General features: G+C 33.7%; 1 protein-coding gene across 3 annotated transcripts in view; it reads left to right on the plus strand.

Moving 5' to 3' along the window:
• Window positions 1-19325, plus strand: part of LOC122628652 (carbonic anhydrase-related protein 10) — a 190394-nt gene that overhangs the window by 112586 nt on the left and 58483 nt on the right. The window lies entirely within an intron of this gene.

A 19325-nucleotide genomic window follows, 5' to 3' on the forward strand; every position in this document is an offset into this window, starting at 1 on the left:
CTCTCTCTCTCTCTCTCTCTCTCTCTCTCTCTCTCTCTCTCTCTCATCACCTGCAACTCTACCACGTAAATTACGAACAGAGATCGTCAACGTGTACTTTTTTAAGCTAGTTGTACCACCTAAGTACCAATCCTCTCGGAAACTTCTATGATTCGCCGTGGTTACGATTATATTTTTTTTTTTATTTCCAAAAATGGCGCAGGATCGAAACGTTCAGAACGTATGATCGTCGCTTTCGAAATTTGGAAGTAATAAAAATGAGAAAGTAAAAAGATTATGTTTTCACGTAACGATTTTTTTGTTCCCTTTCTTTTTTTCGATCAGCCGTGTGTATCTGTGTAATTACGTAAGGATACGTATTCTATAATACGTCGTACGATAAAATGTATAATAAAATTATCACAATCGTGTAATAAAATTAACAAAGTATAATATATAAAAAAGATAACGTTTATAATAATTTTTATATCATTTTTCTTTTTCTTTTCTTTCTTTCAATCTGCTGTGTGTATATAAATACGTAGAGATATATGTTTTATAATACGTACAAATTAAATGTCGTATAATAATATTAGAACGATCGTGTAATAAAAATGACAAAATATAGTATATAAAAAAATAATGTTTGTAATAATTTTGATATTGTCTTTCTTTCTTTCTTTTTTTTTTCCCTTTCTCTTTTCTTTTTTTTTTTCAATCAACTATATGTGCGTAGATAAATACGTGTAATTGTATATTCTATAACATGTCGTACAATGTAAGTAGTTTGATAGACGCGCGAATGTAGTACTACAGGGCGTTTGTTAAGTTTCTATAGAAAGTTTGTTGGGATGTTTCAACGTTTAAAATATAAGAGGATAGATTTATAACTGGTTCATTAAAAAGTTATAATAATCCGAAGGAAACGTTCTATTGGGATATTAATTCTTCCCGATGTTTCGTTCGCGTTATTATAACTTTTTAATAAAGTACTTATCGGAGAACGTACATACGTTTATTAAACAATATTTTCATATTGTTTTATATGTTTAACAGTCAACCGTGCTGCTAGAGTTTCATTTGGATATCCATTCGCCAAATTTATCATAATATAATAAAATATATAACGAATGAATTAACAACGAATAAGGCGAGAACGATGCGTTTCGTAGAAAAAAAAAAAAAAAAAAGAAAAAGAAAAAAAATGAAGGAAAAAAAAAGAAAAGAAAAAGAAAATATTATTTCAAATACGAATCAACGAAATTATTATTTTATTGCTATCATGAAGATCGAGCTTTCGAAATTTCATTTGCTTTAATCGATAAAGAAAAATTATATAAAGACGTTTTCGTAAGACAAGAGAGTTCATTTTTCGATGAACGGTCAATAAGTTTCTCGTAGAAAGCGTGAAAGGAATGGCCGAGGCGTGACACGGATCGCGATGGAATCTCTCAAGCCATTCGATCTTGAACCATCGAATCGTTTGCCATTCGTACGTCGAATCGGTTCAGACGTGCTCACCCAGATTAGAAAAGTCCCGAGATTTTTCTTCGACAAAATGTTCCAAGTTTTTCATCATGGTTCTATTATGAAAACGATATTCATACTTCTTATACCTTTACTACTTTTTTATCTCGAAATTTTTTTGAATTAGAATCCTTCGAAGTTACGTCTTATATTTGAACAATTAACACGAATTTAATTACGTAGATGAAGAACGAATGGCGATGAATTAAAACAAAAAATATATATATATATATATATATAAAATATCCGCTTTTGTTTTTCTTACTTTTATCGTTGAATTTGTATCATTCGAAATCACTGTAGATACATTTTCTATCGATATAATTTATCGATACAATGCAATCGATAATTAAGTTACGTGAAATGAAGAATGAACGAAGATGAATGGAAAAGAATATGAAGAAAGAGAAAAGAAGAAAAGAGAAAGAAAAATCAGGTGAAAACAACGAAACATGAAATCAAGCTTTTTCCATCGTGTTTCTATTTATAGGAACGATATTCGCCTTTTTATTTTTTCCCCATTATTTTCGAATTTCTTTGAATTGAAATCCTTCGAAATTACATCTTCTGTCGAAGAATTTATACGGCGAGTCGATAATTAAGTTACGTGGACGATGAATGAAGAAAGAAAAGAATGAAGGGAAAAGAAAAGAAAAGGGAGCAAAAACAAAAAAAAATTAAAAACAAACAGAGAAAATAACGAACGGCAAGCGTGCTCTTTCATTAAAAATCTCTACGATCTGATTTTCTTTTCACGATCGCCGCTACTTTTTTTCGATACACGCGCAAAGAGAGAAGTGAGTGAATGAGTGAGTGAGTGAGTGAGTGAGTGAGTAAGAGAAATAAAGAGAAAGAGAAAGAGAAAGAGAGAGAGAGAGAGAGAGAGAGAGAGAAAGTACCTAACAGAACTAACGGAGACTGGAAAAAGGACCTAACGGGAAAAAAGTGATATAAAACCTCGTTGAAAGGGATAAAAAATATATCGTCGTCTCTCCTGGCGAACCTTTCCTCTCTCTCTCTCTCTCTCTCTCTCTTTCTCTTTCTCTTTCTCTTTCTCTCCGTTCCTCTGTTCCTCTCTTTCGATCTATTCGTCTCTGTTTCTCCGTTCACCAGTTCGCTACGGACAGACTACTTTCCTACCAAACGGATGGGAGATTTATCAATTCCGTGAAAACATGAGAGAAGTGTTGCCGTGGTCGAGTGACCGAGCTCGCAATGCTCGAACGTGTACGGGCTAATGCCGGCGTCTATTCTGGAATAAACCGAATACGTCCAAATACTTTCCTATAAGCTCGTTCGTTCGTTCGTTCCAAAAACTAATCTTCTTTGTGTGACGTTACGTTCTTTCTTTTCGTTTTTTTTTGTCTTCTATTTATTCCTCTTTTTTTCTTATTTTTTCCATTTTTTTTTGTTTTGTTATTTTTTGTTTTGTTTTGTTTTGTTTTGTTTTGTTTTGTTTTGTTTTTTTTTTATTTTTCCATTACAATCCATTCGACTCTGCCGATCTTTCTCTCTCTCTCTCTCTTTTTTCATCTATCTATCTCGCTCTCTAAATTCTATTATTAATATTGAAATTATATTCTCGCATAGAATCAAATTTTTCGATCGAGATGTATTAGATAATCCAATTATTTAAGAACGACTAATAAAAATATCTTTAAGCTTTGTAATTAGATAATTAAATTGAAAAAAAAAACTCGATTAGCCAGCACCCTGACAAATTAATCCGACCTCCTTTCTCTCTTCGATATATTCGAATTGAAAGACTAATTTTCTATTAAGGACAATAGTCAAAATCTATCAGACTAGTAACTTTTTAAAAAAATTAATTGAAAAGAAAAGAAAGAGAAAGAAAAAAAGAAAAAGAGTAAGAAACCGTAAATTAATCAATACCCTTTTCGCCCTGATATCAACAAAATCGAAGATATCATTTTCTGACATCTATGTAACGTAATCAAAATCCATAAGCTAATAGTTTCAAAATTAAATGGGAAAAATCGAATAAGATCTCGCTGAGATCGGGATGTAAATTAGAAAAAAAAAAAAAAGAAAGAAAGAAAGAAAGAAAGGAAAAAAAAAACAGAAATGAAACGCGTATGAAAAGACGATGATCAGATAAATAGATATGAAAGATATGGAAACTAGAAGAAGAAAGAGAGAAAAAGAGAGAATCGAGAGATACTAATTAAGAGTTAGCAACGTGTAAATCAATCAAATCTTCATTTCTTTTCCCTTTTCATTTTTTTCTTTATATATATACACACACACACACACACACACATACACGAAGTAGAGATTCCTCGATGAAGCTGTACTCTACGTATATAAGTTAATAAGGTACATAGACGAAGATATATCTTGATAATATCGTGTGTGTACGTGTGTACGTGTGAGAGAGAAAATAGAGAAAGAGAGAAAGAGAGAGAAAGAGAATTCAAGTGGCACTCATTATAAAAAGGTTCGTTCGTTTGATTCGAAGGAGGCCGCGTTGAAGTGCACTTTTGCGGCACGCTGGAACGGCTCTTCAATTGAAAGTACAATTCCCCTGGTGGTGATCCGATCGCATTTTACAAGCTTTTTATTTACCTTCTACGGTAAGCTAGCAAAAGCGATAGGTCGACGTACACGCCTATCGCGTATCCTCGTTCGCACCCTTCGAAACTCATCCGATGTTTATCGGATGCATTGCATCCAATAGATCCGCCAACGACAATTCGTTTTAACACAATGAACACACATTGTAGGAATCGAAGCAATCTTCTGCAAAATCGATACATATTCGTTCTCGATAGATACACCATATTTTTTTCCTTTTCTTTCTTTCTTTTTTTTTTGTTTTTTTTTTTTGATCGTTTCGTTTTTTCATTTTATTTCCTTCCTCTTCGTTCTTTTTTTTTTTTTTCCTTTTTAAAAAAAGTATAAGCGACAAAAATTTCTGTCGTCGCAATTTCTATAATCTTTGGAATATTTTGTTTTCTCTCTCTCTCTCTCTCTTTTGTTTTGTTTCTCTGTTTTTATATATATATATATATATATATATATATATACGCGCGTGTAAAAGGGCGCTTGTAAAAGAAACAACGGTAGAAAAATTTGCGTAATAAAATTTAGCGGCAGAGGATGGCCGTTAACGCGTCGTTAAATCTATCGGTCGGTTCATACACGACTTTCCTAGCCTGAGTAGAAAGTTTGCTATCGTTAGCACCGACGTGTCCTAATTTTTTAAAAGCTTTCTTCGATAATAAATCCTGAAAAATAATAATCACCCTTGTTTACGTAATAGTTATTGAGAAAAACAAAAAGAGAAAAGGAAAACGAAGAGGAAGAAGAACAACAACAACAACAACAACAACAACAACAACAACGAAAGAAAAAGAAGAGAAAAAGAAAAGAGAGAATGTTTGAAAATTCAAAGTCAGAGTTGATATCACATAATAATGATCTCTCTCTCTCTCTCTCTCTCTCTCTCTCTCTCTCTCTCTCTCTCTCTCTCTCTCTCTCTCTCTCTCTCTCTCTCTCTCTCTCTCTCTCTCTCTCTCTCTCTCTCTCTCTTACAGTCTCACTTAGGATTACTTTAAATGATGATGGATCTAATAATATTCTCTTGGGATTGCTCGTTCATCTTAAGAAAATGAATAAATGAACGAACTAGCGTTTTTCCCTCACGAGAGATAGCTAGGTACCTACATATTCCTCCAAATACGGAAAAAATAAATTTCTCTCTCTCTCTCTCTCTCTCTCTCTCTCTCTCTCTCTCTCTCTCTCTATCTCTATCTCTCTTCTAGCAGTGTACCATCGAGATTCACGCTCGAATCGTTGAGCTTAACGATCGTTACACGTAGCCTTATGCATCTTGGCCGTATTTCGTTTGCTTGCTTGGAATCTTATAGAGACGGTCGTTAAAATTAACGATTTGAATGGAAAATACGACGATATTTCCCATCTGGAATACTTTCTCACCGTATTCGAGAAGAATAACTTGAATTCGTCGCTTTCTGATAGTTGACGAGCTCCGATAAGAATTCTTTTGTCGTTACTACGAATCCGACAAAACAACACGTTGAGACGATCGAGCGTAATCGATTTCTCGGTTTTATATATATATATATATATTTTTTTTTTCTTTTTAATTTTTTTTTTTTTATTTCTATTGATACCGGTTTTCTAACGATTCCAATGAAGTCCCTTTTGTCGTTACTACGAATTCGATAAAACATCAAGACGATCGGTTCTCGATTTTTATAACTTTTTTTTGTTAATTATGTTACCTCCTTTTTATCGAATTATGATATCTATTTGATATCTAACGAATACGATGAAAAAGAGAGAGAGAGAGAGAGAGAGAGGCGATTAATCAAAATTTTCGTGATTTTCTTTTATCATAAATTTTTTTTCAATCGTCTAATCTTCTCGTTTGAAAGTTATCGGTATAAATCAGTCTCTTTCATTCTCTACGGATAAGTAAATCTTACATAGCTCTAAGATAAAAGGAAAAGGTATGAAAAAAAAAGAAAAACGAAAAGAAAGAAAGAAAGAAAGAAAGAAAGAGATAGAAGTCAGACATACAATATACTCGAAGTAGCTGTCGTCCTATCGTAAATACGTTAATACATTTACATCGCATTAATAAAGATTTATTCAGATTCATTATTTATAAACTACATTCGCCCTTTTGATATGCTAATATGGGAGAGGTCTCCGGTTGCGTTAAATGCATGAATTTTAACGGGCCACTGCTATTTATGAACGCCTTCGTTTTTGTTCCTCTTAGGATACTCTCTCCCTCTCTCTCTCTCTCTCTCTCTCTTTCTCTCTCTTTTTTTCTCTATCTTTCTCTCTGTCTTTTTCTTTTAGGCGCGTGTCGACTTATGAGATAGGAAAAAATATTTATCGTTTATCCAAAGAAAGAAGAAAAAAAAAAAAACGAATTAAGTATAATTCCAAGGCTATCATAGAAAATTATAAATTCGTTGATCGTTATTATTCATTCGTTTATCTCGATGATCGAAAAGAGAATGAAAGAAAAAAAAATAAAAAATAAAAAAATAAAGAAGGAAACGTAAGTTAACTGGATTAGAAAGATGTTCGAAGAAAACAGAGGAAAGGAAATGAAAAAAGAAAAAAAAGAAAAAAAAGAGAAATAAAAAAAAAATCCGGTTGAATTAGAGAGGTTCGGCTTTGTCCGTAGATCGTCGGCGGCTAACTAATGCGATTGCATTGTCGCGGGATGGTTTTACTCCATGACACAAAGGTCGTTGATAAGCGAATACACACGAAACATTTCGGTACGTCATGCTCCTGCATTATGGCTCATCAGCGAAGGTCTTCGCCCTGGAGTTTCGACGGTGCTTAAGCCCGTCCCATTTACTTCCAATTAATTATGTACGTCAATTAATCAACGTCACTACGATTTTAGAGGTATGATACGTTATAATATCAAAGTAGCACGACGAGAGAGAGAGAGAGAGAGAGAGAGAGAGAGAGAGAAAGAGGGAGAGTGTTGTCTCACACTCTCCAATTTTCGATCGATCCTCGACACTGGATTAGATAGAATCGATGATACTGAGCTACCTGCTATTAATAAATATACTTTACGTTTTTTCTCGACTCGCTTAATTCCTTTTTTTTTTCCTGTTCTTTTTTTTTTTTTTTTTTTATTATTATTATCTTTTTTTTTTGACGAAGTTAGAGAATACAAAAATGTTGAAAGTCATTGTAAGATTTTGAATAGGTAGAAAAATGTGCTTCTTTATTAGAGTGTTGATGAAAGAGTATTTAGAAAAGAATATGTATATATGTATATATATTTTTTATAACAGTTATAACGGAGAAATACGGTTTAGTTTTATTTACATCTCCTTCTTCCATCTCTTATACATCTAATTAATTTATGTAGTTTATTTTTTCGTATCCTGAAAAAAGGCTATTCCATTTGACGAGGTAAGTACTTATATATATATATATATATATATATATATATATATATATATATATATACATATATGTATGTATGTATGCATATGTATGTATGTATGATCAGGAGGAGTTAAGGTCTATACTTCATTATTCCAACTTCTCAATCTCGCTTTTCTTACGAGATAAGTTCGAAAGCGTGAGGTAAAGAAAAAAGAAAAGAGAAGAAAAGAAAGATTTATCGAATAAATCATCGAAGAGTATAATAGAATACCGTATCTTTATAATCATCAACTTCGATATCCCGTTATTTATTTATACATTTATTTATTTATTTATTTATTTATTTATTTATCTATTTTATTTACTTTTTCTCATCGAGAGAAAGAGAAAGTATAACAGCAATTATTATTTCGAAAGGTATCGATAGATTCTACAACGAAGCAGATGAAGAAAAAGAAACAGAAAAAAAGAAGAAAAAAAAGAAGAAGAAGAAGAAGAAGAAGAAGAAGAGGCTTGCTTCGTAGTCGATTCGATCGATCATCTTGCCGAGTGGGATGATCGCATAGCTTCGGTGTAAATGAGTTAACGAGAGCGCTAGTTCGAAAGTTCCTATAGGGTGGAAATAGATAGATCAAAAGATGGAGAGAGAGAGAGAGAGAGAGATAGATAGATAGATAGATAGAAAAGGAGAGAAAGAAAGAATCAAGATAAAAAAAAAAGAGGGATGACACGAAAGAAGAGAAAGAAAGAGATAGAGAAGTTCCATGATTGGAAACGGTGACTCACTGAATTTATTAACGAGTTGAATATTTCACGCTCGAGTAGAGTCGGGCATACTTGGAATATCGTTCCACCATCTCGTATTCTTCCTGAAATAGCTAAAAGAGCTCCGTTAAAGTCAATGAAACGAGAATAGTGAAAATGCCAAGAGGTTAATTTTCATTTCGACGTCATTCGCGTAAACAACGTCTTAAGTATCGGAGCGCAAGCGTGTAATAAAAAAGAAAGAAAGAAAGAAAGAAAGAAAGTTTCGAAAGAGATAAACACTCATTTTCTTTTAAACAAACGTACGGTATACTTTATATACCGTGTGACGTATACAATACAAAATCAGCTGAATCTATTTTCATCCTTTTCACTCTCTCTTTTTTCTAAATCTATCTTCTCTTTTCTATCCTTTTCTTTACAAAAGAATAACTCGCAAGAGTCCTATAGAAATAAAACGTTTACGGACGTATGTAGATGCTCGCGAGGAAATTGTCCATTTTGCTATACCATTCTTTCTCCGTTGGTCTGTCTCTCTGTATCTGTCCATCCGTCCGTCCGTTTGTCTATCTCTTGTATTTTTATATTTCTCTTTTTAAACCCATGGATATTGACAAGGCCACAAATCGTCACGGATAGAGCTAAAGAAAAGGGATAGAAAGGGGGAATGAAAAGAGGAGGGACATTTTGAAGTAGATATAGAAGAGCTTCGAAACCGGGCTAAAGAGAATATGTGTACGAAGAAGAGAAACAGAGAAAAAGAGAGAGAGAGAGACAGACAGACAGAGAAAGAGAGACAGAGAGATAGGTGTTCACGTTCGAAGGAAAGAGATGGAAAGTTTGGCACCGAAACTAGACGGCCAGGTTGAGCGCGAAGTCCAATTAAGATGTTTTTCAGCGAACAGGGCTTTAGTCTGCAGACGTCGGCGTATCTAGGCGTCGGCTACACGCCCCCCACCCCCTCCTCCTCCCATCCCTCTTCTCACCACCCCCTCGAAGCCCATCCTCACTTCCTCTCGTTGTCGCGTCCCGTCGCATAGTCCCCACGGCCTATAGACTGCTGAATTCGTATGCATACATGAATATATTTCACTGTTCCCCAATCAACTATCCATACCCACTATTCTCTCTCTCTCTCTCTCTCTCTCTCTCTCTCTCTCTCTCTCTCTATCTATCTATCTATCTATCTCTCCCTCTTTATATCTCTCTATCTCTATCTCTATCTCTTCGTATGGTGCAAATCTTTTGTCCGTGTGTGTGTGTGTATACGTGTATATGTGTTTCAACTCAGAGAGCGAGCGAGAGAAAGGGAGAGAGAGTGAGAGAGAAGGAAGAAGTCTTTTGGTACTAGTACCTCTATTTCCATCCACTACTTTTAGCAACGGTGTCTGTTAGACTCTTGCACACGGGATGCGGGATATTTTTTGAACTCGGCTAAATCCACACGCTAATGAAGAACCATCCTCTGTAACGTGATATTAACGTTTTTTTCATTCATTTCTTTTTTCTTTCTCTCTCTCTCTCTCTCTCTCTCTCTCTCTCTCTAACCCTCTCTTCTTCCCTAACTCTCTTTTTCCTTTAACCAGGCGAGAAGAATCTTTCTCTAGGCGCGTAAAACATTTTTTAATAATTTCATCGAAAAACCGTAGTGTCCTCGCCGACAGGAAAATTATTCGGAAACGTTCGCATAACGTTCGATCATAGTCGGCTGTGTGTGTTTGTGATGAAAAAATAAAAAAGAAAAAATTGTGTAAAGACGAACATTACAGTTAATGAATAATGAGCAATGCTGCTTCTAACGAGGTTGCATCGATCAAACGTTTAATCAGTCTACAATTGAAACAGTTCATATATATATATATATATATATATATATATATATAAAATATATATATTTATATAACGCGGAGTCCGTTATATATCGTTTTGCTCTTTCCTTTTTCTCTAAAGAAATGAAGCGGTATTTAAATCGACGTAGGAAACGCAGAGCGTAATTACTCACGTAAAATGGTTGCTTTTAACGCGTCATTAACCCCATTCTGCGTACGCCAGACTAGAACGTCAAGATAGATGGTTAAATTAGCTTCTTCGAGCATGGGATAAATTCTTTATGACCGAAGAAAATGTACATGCTAATGAGAATGTTTTAACACCTTCCCCCCACTCTCTCTTCTCTCTTCTTTTTCTACTTTACTACTACTATCTCTATCTCTATCTCTCTTTCTCACTCTCTCTTCTTCTCTCCCTCTCTTTTTTCTGTGACTCTCATTCACCAATTCCCAACACGATGCATGCCATTAACACCCCCCTATGCAAACTTTCAAGTCGCAAATTTATATATCTCTCTATTTTTCATTTCACTTTATTCTTTTCTTCTTTCTATTATTTTTTTTTTTTTTTTTTTTTTCGTAACAAGCACCTGTAAAATATTTTTATAACGTCATATAAATGAAATGTCTGTACGTGTCCGTTATAAAACGAAATATTCTACTCCAACGTGATTTCAAAGTTGGAGACGGATCTTTGTATTCCTCTTGTTCTTCTTTCTCCTTTCCTCCTTTTTTCTTCCTTTCTTTATCTTTTCTTTTCTTTTCTTTGATTTTTCTCTTTAATAAGATGTTCGAAAAATTGTAGACCGTAACTGTTAATACGTATTCGAATTATATTTAAATTGGAAAAATGAAGTCGTTGTGAGGGGGAAGGCGGAGACGTAAGTAAGAGGAAAAAAATATCCTCGTCGGAGATCAAAAGACCAAACACAAAGAAAGAAAAAGAGAAAGAACGAGAGAAAGCAAGAGAGCAAAAAAGAGAGCAAAAAAGAAGGAAGGAAGGAAGAAAAGAAAAAAAAAGAAGAGGAAGTAAAACGAAACGTTTGTTTTCCGTCTTCTTATACTCGGAAGTTATGATGCATGCGGTTCTGTCCAAGAATAATTAGGGCTAGAAAATTGCGCAAAAGCATTTCGTTCTCTCGACTCGAAAATTTTCCGGGGGCGGCAAGCGCCACGAAATAAATAATGAGCGTTAGACCTGGGATACCAGTCAGTGTTAATGATGCCCTATATTTCGTTGAAAAACGTTAGCGGATTTTTGGTTATGAAAAATAACGTAAGAATTACTCGTGCAATTTTCCAAGCGTATCCACGAGTAAACGGCTGTTGTGAGTTAGTAAGAGAGGATAGAGGATAGAGGATAGAGGATAAACGAGAGAGAGAGAGAGAGAGAGAGAGAGAGAGAGAGAGAGAGACGTGGGTAAAGGGGCAAAAGGTAAGAGGGTACGGTGGCTTGGAAGAAGGGACGAAGGGTTTGGGAAGTAAATGGGCTACGTATCTTCTTAAAAAATCGGTTACGGATCCACGAAGATGTAGCTTCCAAGCAGCTCGTTAAGATATATAATTTTTGGAGGAAATAACGTTTCCTGTATTTACGAGAAAAATTCTTTTCCCTATGTTCTAGTAAAATACCACCGTGATATTATCTCTCTCTCTCTCTCTCTCTCTCTCTCTCTCTCTCATACTTTTTGTATATGTGTGTACGTGTTTCTCGTATGTTTCCTTGCATAAAATCTGATATTTAACGTCCTTACGTAAGAATCGTTTATCATTGCGTATAGTTCGGTGTATCGGTTTAATAATAACTTACGAAATTTATTATTAACGTGCATAGGTTATTATGCGTTTTTGGAGCGTGATGATAATGTAATTATGTTCAACCGCAGGACTACTTATTATAGAATAATTTAGTTGCCCTATCGAATATAGAACGATGAATATTATATGTATAATAGTTGTAATAATGATGATGATACGAGCGATGTATAAAAACCTCTGGATGACACACACACACACACACACGCGCGCGCACGTATCTACTTATCTATTGAAGTATAAAATAATTATTATTGTTTGATATATTTTCGACGAAAGGATTAATCGAAATTTCGTTTATTCGGTTGTCGATCGAATTCGAACGGTTGTCTAATCTTCTTAAAGTTTAACGTACCAATATACACACACACACACATATATATATATACACGTATAACGAGAAACATCAAAACGATTCGAACGTCTTCCGACATGAACAAGCACTCGCCTATTCGAGTCAAAGTTTTGGTTAGCACGATCCATTCGACTGTAAAAGACCAAGTTGATCCGAGTGCGAGTCATCCGCACGTGCAAAGCTCACTGCCAGAAATCGATGCAAGGATTATCCCTTTAGAATTCGCTCGTTGTGAAGTAGCGATGCCTTCATAGATAAGAACGACGGCAATACGTCTAACTTTTTAATTAAAGAGAACTACGGCGACGAACGAAGGAACGAACGAACGAAGGAACGAACGAACGAACGAACGAACGAACGAACGAACGAACGAACGACGATTAAATAAACCGCTCGTTAAAACTCTCCTAAATATTCTCCTAATATCTATGGAGGTATAACCAATGAACGATCTCGTGCTCGATATTCCGATATTCCAAGCACGCCGTTAAAGATTCTTTTATCCTCCTATAACAGATTCTACGATTAATTAATTTCGAACTTATGGATTCCGAAAAGACGAATCCATAATTGATTAATCCTCGGCTTACTCCTAACTTCTTCCATTCTAGATCTTTTTTCCTTTCCTTTGCTCTCTCTCTCTCTCTCTCTCTCTCTCTCTCTTTCTCTTTCTCTCTGTCTGTCTATCCCTTTTCTTTCTCTCTTTCTTTATTCTTCTTTTTCTCTTTTCGATTCGATACGAAATAGGGTTGACCTATTCTAAACGGAATAAAAACCGAAGATAATAGTTAGAAAGGAAAAGATTTACATAAAGACGAAATCATCGTTGACGATTCATCCGAGACTACTTCGATTAATTAATTCGATATGAAATATAAACGAAGTGATATTAAAAATTGACGACGATGGAAAAAAACGTAGGAGAGGAAGAAAAAAAGAGGAGAGCAAGAACGAGAAAAAGAAAATGGATGGATGGATGGGAAAAAAGAAACGGAGGAAAGGGAGGAAAAAGTCGAAAGAAGAAAAAGAACATGATAAAACGTAATCGCGAGTCAACGTAGGAATTAGTTGCTACGAGAAAAGCGGAAAATGAGTATTACTCTGATGTAGTAGCGGCGACTCGTTTGCGGAGAGGCGAACCTCTGGTCGTGTTTGCGTCTACACTTAATTACTTTTGCTAATTGCAGAATGATTGCTCCGCGCTTGAAGTTTCAATAATGGGGTTGTTACACCCTCGACTACCTTCGCAGCTGGTTATACTTCGTTGACTCTTCTTCTCCCTTCTTCTCCCTTCATCACTTCTCTCTCTCTCTCTCTCTCTTTCTTTCTCTCTTTCTCTACCTATCTATCCATCTATCTATCTCTCTCGCACTTTTTCTCCTTCTCCTTTTACATTTGATAATAAGCAGAAAAGAATAGCCAGTACTTTTTTCAGGTAAAGAGAGAAAGAGAGAGCAAGAGAGAGAGAGAGAGAGAGAGAGAGAGCATGATGAAGGTTATAACAGGTTAGCTGCCTTTAGGTGATAAGAAAGTAATCACTCCATCTTGCCACCGGTATTCCATTACCCGCTTCATCTCCGATTTGTTGCAACTAACTCCTTCCCCTCTTTACTCCCTAAGCTACCACTTTAAGCTCCACCCCTCTTGGTTACTCCCTCTAGCATCCAGACCAAACCAGACCAGACTAGAGCAGAACAGACTAGAGCAGAACAGAACAGAACAGAGCAGGCCAGGCCAAGCCAAGCTAGGGCAGTACTAACGGACTAATTACACAATTATATATCCATGGAGAATTCAAGGTGTCCATGTGATTTTCCTGGAAAGTGCATAGAACGTATTAGATCGGGGCTGAACTAAGACGGTAATATCGATTTTTCTTTAACGCCTCTTTTACACGCGAATGGAAGAATAAAACAGACAGATATATACATGTATATATGTATATACGTATATAAAACTATAGGAAAGTTGCACGGAAGTTGTACGAGGTACGGCGTAAAATGAAAAATAAAAAATAAAGGGAAATAAAAAGAAAATTAACAAAAAGAGGGAAAGGAAAAAATTCATTAAATTATATTATATTATTATACCATCATATCATTATTATATACCATCACGTTAAATGAAAAATTAAAAAAAAAAAAAAAAAAAAGAAAAAAAAAGAAAAAGAAAATACGTATATATACATATAAATATATTTCCTTCATAAATTCCACTCACTTTCTTCTTTGCATTTTAATAAAACGAAGAAAGAAAAGAATATTTTTCTATTATTCATTATATTAATCGCAATTTAATATCGTTTGTAAATAATTCTCGGTATAATTCTCTCGATTAAATCCCCTTTACATTTGGGTCTTGCCACCTACTTACATACATACGCAGCCGTTATAATCCGAAGGAATGAAACGTCGTATAATAAGAGAAGATTTCGGTCGCCATGCGAGACCTTAGATTTGTAACTTCGTTGAACTTCGGCCGGTGATACTTCGTGACTAACGAGGGAACTACTCAAGGGATTCCCGACGACTTCTAAGCGAGAGCTTTCCCCGCTTAAAGTCGAGTGACCCGTTACGGGAAACGCTAAACTTATCTAAGGCTTTCCTACGTCTTTCTTCCTCTTTTCTTCTGTTTTTTTTTTCTTCTTCTCTTTCTCTTCTTTTTCTTTTTCCTTTTTGTCTCTTTTCTTTCTTTCTTTCTTTTTTTCTTCTCTTTCGTTTCCATTTTTTTTCTCTCCTCCTCTTTTTTTCACCAACTTACCGACACTTTTCACTTTACACGTCGAAACGCTTTTCGATATTTCTCTTTTTCTTATTCTTCCTTTCTCTTCTCTTTCTTTTCTTTTTTTTTTTTTTTTGTTTTTTCTTACAAAATAAAGAGGGAACGTCGAACGAGACGATTCATTCGCCCGGTAGGATTAACTTTTAAAAATTGCTCGATGGTAAGGGTTGAAAGAAAAAAGAAAAAGAAGCAAGGAAAGAAAGAAAGAAAGAAAGAAAGAAAGAAAGAAAAAATATTTGTTTTTCGTATTTTCGAGTATAAACAAGAGTTCAATGAACTCTCGCTTGGAAAGTTACGATAAATTTTCACTAGCAAACTGTAGGCTGTATTTTGTTGCGTAGAGAAATGTATATTTGCAAAATAAATCGCGAATACGCCTGTAACGAATTCTCTATCATGCGTGTATATGTGTCTATATATATATATATACACACACACGCACATATATATATATATATATGTATGTGTGTGTGTATGCGTGGTACGTATATTATGTGCGTAAATCGAGTGTTATGATTCTTGCGTTTGGCCACACGAGCAACACGCAGCTCGTAAGTTATAAAACGAATCGAACATTATTATTTTTTCCATTTTATTTCGTCGAGAGTTACGACGTAACAACTCCTGTGTTGTTGTTGTTGTTTATTTTTCTCTTTTACTTAAATTATACATCGCAAGGAGATTGATCAAGCTGCAATTAAAAATCGTGCATTTACCTTATCACGATTGTCCTTTACAAGCTACTACTGCAAACAGTTTGTTTACAAACAAAAATCTTTCTATCGAGCCAAGTTCTCTTTTTCTATTTTTTTTTTCTCCTTTTTTTGTTTTTTTTTTTTTTAACACGAATACCCATTTCTCGTTTAACTACGTTATCGATATGAGATCCGTTTACAACTACGTAACGATTATTTAATGCTCGACGAAAAAAGAGAGAAAAAGAGAGAGAGAGAGAGAGAGGAAAAAAGGGAAGAAAAAAAAGAACACACGAGAAATGTCAGAGACAGAAAGAGGAAGTACTAGTAGTATCGATCAGATACGCGTTATCGAAGACTTATCGGTCGAGCTATAATTTTTAATTACGTTCGCGTGTCGACGCGTTGTTACACGGTAGCCCCACTATTCCAGTCTAATACTTCGCTGCTCCGACACATTGAAAACGTTTCACGTAACGTTCTACGTATGTAACACACTTTTTTTTTCTCTTTCTTTTTTTTTTTTTTTTTTTTTTTTTTCTAATGAATCCTATTTGTTCGTTATGTCTACTTCACTGAAAGAAAAAGATGAAAAGAAAAAAAAAAAAAAAAAGAAAAAAAATGGAAAGGAACAAATTTTGTTATCGTAAAATGTGTCCGAACTGAAGTAGAAGAAAGAAAAGAAAAGTAAAAAGAAGAGAGGAGAAAGAGAAAAAAGAAGAAAAAAGAAAAAAAGGAAAAAGAAAGATCGTTTCGGTCTGTTCTTGAAGTTTAACTTTCTTCATCTCTTCTTTCCTTTTTCACAGCGCAATCCGACGAGTTTAGATTTAATTAAAATATGTTCTTCGGAAGTAAGAAATTCTCTCTTGGTCAGAACGAATGGATACATTTACGAATATTTTGAAAGAAAAAAAGAAAAAGCGTACATATATATATATATATATATATATATATATATATACACACTTTTATTTATAATTATTCACAATCAATTTTCTCTAATTTCGATTAATTAACGATACGTATTAATCTACTAAATATGACTGACATTAATGCGAAATACGAACGTACATTAAAAGTACAATCGAATACTCATCTACCGTAACGAATCAATAGATAATTTTAACGAATAGTATCTAACATGAATTATGATTATCATTATTACTATTATCATCGTCATCATCATCATCATCATCATCATCATCATCATCATTATTACTTTTTTATAAATAAATTGTACTTCAGCTGTAGAAAATCTGCTAGTAATCTAAAAATCGATAGAACGAATGATATGAATAAACAATAAAAACAATTATGTCTAACAGGAATTATTATCGAAGTTATCCTTTATAGAAATTAATTGACTTCGACTTCAAATTCAAAAATTTATCCGTATATCAATCGTATTGTCGAGGGCGTATCGTGAACGATATAAAAAAAAAAAAAAGAAAAAAAAAAAGAAAAAAAAGAAAAAAAATAGAAAAGAAAAAAGAAAATAAAGGAAAAAAAAAGAACAAATAAACAGAAAAATAAAAAAAAGTAAATACGGTAGGAGGATAGATAACAGTGATATCGATGGTTTCGCATAAAGGTAGTAGACGGTCTCTCTTTGATAATCTCGAAACGAAACTCTCGTGATAGGTGCGACACGATTATACGCTTGGTCGGGATGTCCGAGGCAGGACTAATCACTGGCGTACAATTTGTGCGGTCGCGCGAACGATAACTTGCCCTGTTACTACCTACAATTCCCGGGTGTTTCGTGCTACGTCCTGCATTTGACGTATTTTGTATTTTCGTTAAAGGTAAGTGGACGACGTATTCAATGTGCGGCCTTACAACTTTGTAATTAACGTGCGACTGTGTGAAAGGCTCTCTCTCTCTCTCTCTCTCTCTCTCTCTCTCTCTCTCTCTCTCACTTGCTCTCTTTCTCTTTCTCTCTTTAGGTTTGTGTCGGTGTTGGGGTTACGAAAATTATTCAGATTCACAATCGTACTTAATTTCTTTCATTTGTTTTTTTTTTTTTTTCATGTTTCTTTTCATATATATATACGTATATTATTTTTACTTTATTTATTTATTCATTCGTTGCTTTCTATTTCTTTCCTTTTTTTTTTCTTTATTTTTCTTTATACATATATTATTTTTATTTTATTTATTTATTCATTCATTCATTCATTTCTATTATCGCTACCAACTGGAACAGGAATTACTTTTTGTCACTCATAAAAGAGTACAGATTAATGTTAAAAGATGGACGAACCAACAAGTTTTTGTGTCTTTTTTTTTCTTTTTTTTTATGATTAGACAAGGTATACTTACTAATTTGCTTGTTTTGCTTCTTTTTATGTTTATTCTTTTTTTTTTAACACGCCATATAATTTTGTTATTTGTTGTTATAAATACACAGGGATATTCATATTCGTCGACCCATTCTATGTACAATGAATATATTTTACGAAAAACAAATTTCATCGTGAATAAACTCGATTCGTGAATCTATAAGGAATATCATAGAGACGAATAATAATAATAATAATAATATATTTTTCAATTGAATCACTTAAATGAATTAACGTTTGATATATATATATATGTATCCTGTGTATCAATAAAAAATATAAAAATAAAAATTTTTCTCGAAAGAAAGATTACACCATTACATTTACTTATTCCTACGCGTATATGAATTCGTTATTATAAATACGTGTATACTTCACATGTGCATTGATACGCATATCCTATAATGAAAACATATTTTCTGAAAAACGAATTCGATTGCAAATAAATTCAATTTACGAATCTATGCAGCAGGTACGCGCTCGAATCGTTGGGTACGGATTGCATTTATAAAAAAAAAAAAAAAAAAAAAAAAAGGGAGAGGAGAATAAAAAAAACGTACATATGTTTCGATCGAACCTTTTTAATGCGAACATTTGAATATCTCCCTTATATACCTTACATACATATATATATACACATATGTGTGTGTATGTATATGTGATATATATATATATATATATCGATAAAAAATAATGATAACAAAAATGCACTAAAATAAAACAAGAAAAAAAAAAGAAAAAATTACACTTACATTTACCTATCTCTCTCTTCTCGTATGAATTTGTTAACTCGTTATTATAAATACTATATATTTGATATGCATCGACGTGCTCCGTAATGAAATAATATTTTACGGGAAACAAATTTGATCGGGAATAAACACAATTTGCAAATTTATATGGAGTTTACGTAAATTCGAAACGGATCGAGTGGATAATAAAACAAAACGAAAAAAAAGCATTCAAAAAAAAAAAAAAAGAAAGAAAGAAAGAAAGAAAAAATAAAAAAAGAAATAAAGCAAAACACACACACACATATATATATATACGTATGTATATTTTTATTGACAAATTTACGAACGCGTTTGAAAATCATCAGAGTTTGCCTAACCAAACGAGATACTCGTTTATCTAATTAACCATTAGAGTTAGTCAAATTTCGATTCGAAATGTGTGGTCGATCGACAATTTTCATCTTCTTGTCAAAGCGAAACAAATAAATGATTACTCCAACACTATAATCCTATTGAGTATACTGCATGTAACTTACATACATATATACATACATACATACATACATACATACATATATATATATATA

This window comes from Vespula pensylvanica, chromosome 4, assembly GCF_014466175.1.
Source record: "Vespula pensylvanica isolate Volc-1 chromosome 4, ASM1446617v1, whole genome shotgun sequence".
In the NCBI taxonomy this organism is placed as follows: domain Eukaryota; kingdom Metazoa; phylum Arthropoda; class Insecta; order Hymenoptera; family Vespidae; genus Vespula; species Vespula pensylvanica.